Raw genomic sequence first — 8,554 nt, forward strand, 5'->3', positions numbered from 1 at the left:
GAAGCCCGCTGGGAGCCCCGGGTCCCGGCGTGGGAACGCCGCGGTGCACCTGGGGCCCGGGAGCCGCGCGCGGGCGGGGAGACGGCGCCGCGGGCGCGAGCTGGAGGTTGCGAACTCGGCCTAGGGGGGCGAGCGGACGTGGGCGGGGACGGGGACGGGGGCGGGCGGTGAGGGGCGGGCCCTGGATCTGCCGCTTGGGCCCCTCTCCGCGCCCCGCCGTCTGCCGGTGAAGTGCTGGTGCCGTCTGTAGAGAGTGACCCGCGCGCGTGGCTGGGTGTGAGCGGGCGCGTGTGAGGTCCGGGGGCGCCGTGGCTGCACCGAGCCGCCCCACTCGGCTGTCCCTTGTCTGCACCAAAACTGCTGACTGGCTGACCCTGGCGGTCACTTTCGCCCTCTTGGGGCTTTGAAAACTTTAAATCAAAGTTGCTTTTGCTCCCAGCCAACTCCCAAGGCTGCGTCCGCGGCCTCGGGGCTGTGCACAGATGAGCACGCGCGTCTCCCAGACCAGGGGCCTCGCCGCTGGCGCTCGGAGGGTCCGAGAGGGCGGCCGCCAAGTGATTTGCAACTTGGTCTAAATCAGTTCTTTCCATTGGGCCGCAGGGGCTGCGGATAGTTGAGCCCGCCAAGGCACCGTGGGTTGGAGTTGCGTCTGCACTGGCGGCAGAAAGTGCTAGACCAGCGACGCGGGTGTTGCAGCACACCATTGAATAGAGTCTCAAGTAGGAGATTTGGGGCTTGAATTATCCAGATAACCACAGTTCTCCACTTTTCCCTGTTGTGTGCACTCGTAGCAGTGGAGTAAATTCGATTCCCGGGTGAGCAAAAATTGCTCTTGGAAAATGACTTTGTTTTCTAAAGTACGAATTGGTGCCTTTTTTGTGTGTGTGCATGAGCGTGGGTTGTATAACTCCAGGTGTGCTTTCAAGACACGCTTTCATGCTGCTCTTTTTTCTCCCTGCTCTGTGATATTTTTGACCCGGCTTTGTCTGTGTGCGACTGAGAGCAGGAGCTGAGCTGACCGAGCGTGGGCAGCCGGGCTGGCGGGCGGAGGTTTGGCCAAGGTGGAGCTAGAGACGCCACTGGTTGCTCCAGGACCGCTCAGTAGTTAGTGGAGAAACGCCTCTGGGAAAGGGGCGTCTATCAATCACCACAACCCACCTCGAGGGACGGATTTGTATTTTTCTGGAGATCTGCCTAGGGTGTCCCTTTGACACGCCATCTCCTTCCCCCCGGCGCGCGCGCGCACACAAGCACGACTTGCGCGGGACAGGGAAGAAGATGGACGTGAAAAGACAGGGCTGGAGCGGGGGTTGGGCAGAGCGAGCCCAGGAAGGACCCGCAGCCCGCGTGTTAAGTCTTCATTAAAACACAAAACCTCTTCACACGCCCTGGCCTCTTTTGTGCTGCCCCCACCGCGGTGCCTGCAATAACCGTGCGAACAGAAACCCGAAACGTTCCATCCAGACTTTCTGAAACTTCACCCCGGGGCAAAGCACGTAGTCAGCCCGGGCCGGGCGGGGCCTGGTGGGGCTGGACCGGGTCAGCTGGGGACGACCAAGCTGCTGGGGGCCGTGACCCCACAGTTGGCAGTGAGCCTCCAGGCGGACGCTCGACCCTCGCGGTTCCCCGGCCTCTGCTCCGCCGCGACGCAGGCTGACTTTGCGCGCTGCGCTGAGCCGAGCGGGCCCGCATCCCACCCACCCACCCAGACCTCCCGCGATGCCATCAGCCTTGGGTCCCGCAACCCTGGGACCCGCGAACCGGACGCGCGCTTGGCTGCTCCGGTGGCGAGTCCGCACAGGCCACAGACGGACGCGCCGAAGTAGACCTGGCACGAGCTCGACCTTCACAAACTTTGAGAGTGGGCTGCACGGTTTTCTGAAAGTGAATGCCTATATGTGCAATTAACGTTTGCCACGCGAGCAAATTAGCTGGCGCTTCCAGATGCTGGAGGCCAAACTTGGGAAAACATTTTTTTTTTCTTACTGTCCTAATGTATTTAGTTACAATAATTGTGAAAAAATCGCAAAGAGGAAAATGGTTTCCTTGCAATAAAGTAGCAACTTGTTAAGGTTTTTCCATATTTGTCTTTGAAGGTTTAACCGCCGTATGGTGGTCTACAGAAATATAGAGTAGGGATGTCGGAAAAGCACACACGGGTTTAATATAGTTCAAAATTATTTTAAGTAGAGAGTCATATTTTACAAGAGTTTAGAATTGTGCCTGGTACACGGCAAGCACTATATAAAGTCTGTTTAAAGTAAACAGCAATGCATTGGGCAAAAGACCTCGGCGTCTTAAACACTATCAAAAATAATATACTAACTTATCTGCAAAATACTTAATCGCAATTAAGGCAGCATGAGATCTTTCAATTAGGTATTATTTTTCCTCAAGTGTTCCGTTTGCCTATCCGATGGCTAAGCGCCTTGTTTGTCTCCCACTGAAAGCGCCTCTCGGGTCAGAGGGAGAAACTTGGAGGAAACTCTTAAAACGCTCCAGCATTTTAAAACGGTGGTGGATTTTCGGGGTGGAGGTGGGGCTGGCTGGAGAGTGCAGGGGTGGCGTAAGCGGAAAGAAAGAAAAGACAGCATGAGAGAAGCACGGGATTTCAAGCCTCGTCGCCTTTCTGCAACATCTTTTATGAGAAAGTTGCTTGAAGGCTTACTGGGAGTACCCGCAGAAGAAAAGATATCCACACGCAGAGCAAATCGTAGTTCCTTTCCTTTTCAAAAATGTGTACAATGAGATAATTAGACCGAAAGATATGCGGGACTTTACGAGAAACGAAATGCCATTAGGAAAGAAAGCCCATGACCACGGATCTAAAAGGAATGGAGGAGGGGAGACTCAGATGCCTTCCCCCATTGGGTCATCTCGCTCTTGCTTTGTCTTTAACTTGATTTTACTCACTTTAGAACCTAAGAGTGAGAGGTCGAATACTGCGTGCGACCTGGGAAACAGGAGACTCTGTGGGTCCTGACCCTCTTCACCCAACTCTTCCCCCACCCATTCAATATAAAGTTACAGCTTTATTACCTCTATTTGTAAGTTAGGTGATCTTGAACTAGGCTTAATTTAGCCTTCAAATTTTGAGTTTTGTTCCTTATACTGATGAACTGAATACTTTGCTGTAACCCAGAGATTAATCTTGAAGCATTTTGGGAACAAACCTGGGATCTTTTAAACTTCTTCCCGATCTGCTTTTTTCACTAAAACGTCCTGATTTTTCAAGATCAATTGATCCACTTTGTTATTTGTTGCTTCTCTGAATTCTTTGACCTGCTACGTATAATTACTAAAAAGTATTGGGTTCTCTTAGAAGGTGAGGAAGACATCGCACAACTTCTTAAAATGTTTTAACTTAGTTTCTCAGAGGCAGCTCTGTTATCTGTTAGGAAATAGGTTATCCTAGCATGTTAATGCGAAATGGCTAGTGCAATAGTTCAAATTGAGAAGTCCGATATTTTGCCCTATTTGAAATATAATTTTTCACTTAACTTTCTCTTTCACAGCAAAGGGAAGATGAGCAGGTTGCCCTGAGAAGAGCTGGTCAATTTGCAATAGCTGGGGCAGGTGACAAGCAGGAGCATCTGTGAGCAGGCTTGTTGGGCCACCTTCTTTGACTACAAGCTATTGTGAACAGACAACCCTTTAAAGTGTGTGAGAATGCTTAACCCTGAGAGTGGAGGCCAAGGGCAAGATCCTTGTAAATTTCAATACCTTTCTCAATGTCAGGCTGGCAGCAGGCAGGGAAACCTATGGTCACTGTGGAAGAGATACTTGCTAGGCAGAACAGGAAAACAGAGCTGAAAGTTAGGGCAAATTTAGGCCCACCAACCTTGTCATAATCGACAAAAAGGAACTGTTTTACCAGTTAACAACTATTATTGCCTGGTCAGCCTCACAAAGTGCATCCTATTTCTTGACCTGACCCAGTAGGTGCTACTTATTAAGTGAGAAGCTACAAGATAGGAAATCTAAGACCCAAAACCCCCTTTCTTAAAAGTTGGAATGTTTAAATTCATCTCTGTTATTAAGGGTAATTTATTTAAAAGCTTTCAGTTTATGAGTGGTGTTATTAGTGCTTAGCACATACCAGAGGATGAAGGTTAGTTTTTTGCAGGACCCTTGAGAAGAGGGTATAATTAAGCAACTAATATTCCATACCTTTGGAGGCAACAGTCAGAAGATAATGACAGCCACTATATTAACTTCCTTTCTGTGAGACTTAAATTTGTGTTGGCAGGCTCTTCTTTAAGGAAATTCTTTAGACTGCCACTTTCTTAAAGATGATTTGATTGGCAGATTTTATCCCTTCTCTTAGGGATGCAGTTACATGTATTCACTTCTTTCATGAAAATCATATTTTAACTAACCACATCCTCATCCTCTAGAAGAGTGTTTAGTACATAGTAGATGCACAATACATGACGTGGAATGAATTTCTTGTTGAAATCAATGAACTACTATATCTCCATCTCTATATCAAAATACATAATTTATATATATATATCTAGATACATAATTTAGATACATTGGGATAATAAAAATAAACTACAAACCATGAAAAAAAATGAAGGGAATGTGCTCAAATAGGAGCAGGAAAGTATTTTTAATGAATGGGCCCTTTTTTAAACCCTAGCTTCCTAGTAGAGATAGAGTAGATAGAGATAGATAATGAGTACTTTGGTGGTGCGTGTGATGTGGTAACACACATCTGATGCTATATCTCTAAATCATATACAGTACTATAAACCAATGTCCCCTCCACAACAACAAAAAAAAGATACAGTTTTCTAAATATTGTAATCAGTGAAGAGGGAGCATACTTTAAAAAAAAAAAAAACAACACCTTTACCCAGTCACTAAATTCTAAAAGAACAACATGATTGCCTTGTTCACAGACTTGTATTTCATTTAAAACAATTATTTTCTTTGTCTAAACATCTCTTCTGAGTATAATTAGAATATGAACAACAGCTTTTTTATTATGCATAAGTGAAAGTAATTATCTCCTAATACCTGAATAAACCATTTACTAAGCTCTCAAGATTAATTAATTAACATTAATAGGATCAAAGCCTTCCAAAGTTGGGGCCTCCCCGGTGGTGCAGCGGTTGAGCACTGGGTTGCGAAGCTGCCCGCGGCCACCGTGGTGCCGGTTCGATCCCCGGCTGCTCCCCGGCCACCAGAGGAGGGTGCCGCATGGCGCGCAGACCTCTCCTGCCGCCCGCTGCTCCCCCCAGCAGTGTACCTAGGTCCCTCTGCCTGCTCTGCTCCCCGCTCTGGCTCTGGTGAATTCCCTCACTCTCCCACGCTTCTGACTGTACCCAGTGCATGTATAAACCAAACAAACAAACAAATAAATAAATAAATAAATAAATAAGACATGCCTCTAGAAAATTAAAAAAAAAAAAAAAAAAAAAGAGCCTTCCAAAGTTACAAAATTTGGATTCTCCTTGCTTTCAGTTTTAGAAAAATATTTTTAAAAGATTCCTGGATCTGGTTGGCATTAATTGATGAAAGTGAAAGAAGGAGAAGCTCTACAGTTCCCTGTAGTGCTGTGAAAAATTTTAAGACAAAGTATTTGCTACTAGCATTAAGTAGACATTTATATTTTCTTAATGCTTTTATTAGAATACTTTTATCAGATTGTATACATTTATGCTCTTTTCTCCTTAGTTTTGAATTGATGGATGGATTTCTGGGGGTGGGAGACCTCTATAGATTAGAAATGTCATTAATTTTAGACTTGTGGTGAAAAAAATAAAAACTATTTTTGGATCATTTTGCTCTACAAACCGATTGAAGTATGTACTTTACAAGAAACAGAAAAATACCATTTCTCCCTAGATGGTGCTGTACTGGTTTCAGAAGATAAGAATTTAACCAATTCTTGGTGTTTATTGGTTGAAAGGCGAAGCACCGAAATATGTTTTTTTCAGACATCAGCATTCAAAATAATTTAATACTGTAATAATATGTTTGGAACATTGGACTAAGCATTTTAAAGAGATAGATTTTGCTCTTAAATAATAGCTCCTTCCAGTTCTAGGAAATGAATACTTTAAAGAAAATAACAGGTCTTTGAGGAACTGCAATGTTCATCAGGGCAGTGCAGTCTCTTTAGAAACAGAGTGCCGTGGTGCTTAGCAGAGAGCAATCATGCTGAGCAGCAGCATGCAGAGTCTTGAGTGTGTAAGAAAGGTACCCTGACTGGACATTTCCATGTACTTTTAATCTGACATTAGGATTAGGATTAATCTAGGATATTATTGCATCATGCATCGAAACTAACAGTACTGCAGGATTTAAACGTCAAGGCTGACTACCAGGATTTTGCTAGAATAACAATCTCAACAGAAACATTAATAAAGTCTGAAAATAGAAGATCAAGATATGAATAGAAAGTAGAAAAGCAATATAAATGATGTATGTGGCTATATATGTGTATGTTTATCTACAAGTAGGTAGAAATATCTCTATATAAATAGCTATGAAAGAAAGAAAATAAAGGTTTTGAAATTGACATGACTTAACAGTAATATGTGACACAGGCGAGTAGCTCAAGTCAGAGGAAAATGTGAATTTTGTGAGTAAACCACCATTTATAAAATAGAATTTAAATTATATATTTTTGTGTCTCTCTGATTTTTGAAAATTGCATTCACTATTTCAGTTTATTTTAGTTACTAAAATACCTTATCCTTTGTCTATTGTCTACATTTAAAATCAGTTTATGCAATTTAAAAAGTGTAAACCCTTAGCAAAGCAGACTTTAATACTTCACACCTCTTGGTGCAATGGGTTATGTTATGTTAAAGAGTTGAGAGAATGTTTCTGGTTTTCAGATGGACCACCTGACAAATATCAGACTCCATGAAATACTGATAATTTAATTAACTATAGATTTGTGTGTGTGTGTGTGTGTGTGTGTGTGTGTAGATTCAAATTTTGGTAACAAAGCTTTCTGCAAAATGTAAAATTGAAAATTTTAATTCATTTATTTCTTTGGATGTGAATTGAGAAAAGGTTTTCCTTACCCAATTTTAACAGTGAAACACTCTTCTCTCTCAAAAATATAGTTTAAGGATGAAAATGCTAGTGACATCATAGTGAGGACTAGACAAAGAGACCTGATCTGAAAGTGAAACCAAAGTGATATGGACAGAGATCACTGGCAGAGCTTTACACTGTGTACGTGGTGGTAAGACTAATTCATTGATCATAGCGTGATTTTTCACACTGTACCTGTCTTCATTTGTTCATTCTCACTTCCAGGCCACTGAAATATTGAACACTCACTTTAAGCAATGGTCCCTGTTAAGCAGTGTGGATCATATTTGGTGAATTAGATTCAATTTTTGCTCTAAGGAAAGAGCAGGGGATATGATATAGAAGTATAAACACAAATATCCATTATACAAACTGGGATGGATTCAAGGCCAAAGCAAAAGTAAAACTGCATGCTGAGGACATGAAGGGAAAGAAGATTCATTGCTAAAGGGAAATTTCATCAGTGGCAGTTCCCAGATTCTTAGATAGGCTGAGAAACAGCAATCCTAATGGAAGGGTGGGGTGAGGGTGGTCTAAGCACTTTTGTTTTAAATTTCCATGTATATAAGGCCTTTAGATATTATACTCATTAGGTGTCTTTATATTACTGTTAAACATCAGAAGGGAAGGTATGGCTAACCCTTTATTTTAGCTTTTGGTGCAATCAAGAAATGAAGGATATGTGGATGTTTGAGCAGGACCTTGAAGGATATTCAGAATAGCCACAATCTATTCCCTATGAAGAGGGACCTGCATTTGCAAAGATATGCAGAATGCAGGTGATTCTTAAAGAAAGTTGGGTGATCCTTAGCTGGAGTGCCAGGAATTTGGGTAGAAGGAAGGAAAATGAAACTGTCGTCAGTGTGTCAGTGTCAGTCGTGGAGGAGCTTACATGCGAAGTCATTTGAGCATCATCAGGGGGTTTAAGAGAAGTGTGACATGTTCACAGTTAAAATTCATTAGATCGATCCAGTCAAGTTCCCCTTATTTTAGTTGTCATTAATTTGAATTGAAACACTATAGCAGAAGAAAAATTCTTTATAATGAATATCTTCATATTCTTTGTTTCTCAGTGCAAGTAATTTAGCCACTCAAGGAGCATTGTCAGGTAGGACTATCAACTTAATCTTTTGGGAAACTAGTTGCATTTAATTCGTTTCCTGGGGTTTATTTAATATGACCCAATTTATATGAAAGAATTCTCTGCCTGTTTAGTGAAGTATTCAGATTTATGCCAGGACTTGCACATCAATATTTACAAGATTTGTTTTAAAATTGCCATGTCATAATTAAAATCAACACGCATTATACTCTGAAGGATTAAGAGAACTTTCTAAAGTGAGATTTTCAGCTTCATTGACTTCGAAGTAACACATAGTACATGAACATTGCTAGCAAGCTTGATTTACCCAAATTAAACACTTTCAGTGAAAGATTGAGCCATGATTCTTTCCTGCTTCTTTCTTGTTGAACAAGAGAAATGAGCTTCACTTAT

This window comes from Talpa europaea, assembly GCF_964194135.1.
Source record: "Talpa europaea genome assembly, chromosome: 2".
In the NCBI taxonomy this organism is placed as follows: domain Eukaryota; kingdom Metazoa; phylum Chordata; class Mammalia; order Eulipotyphla; family Talpidae; genus Talpa; species Talpa europaea.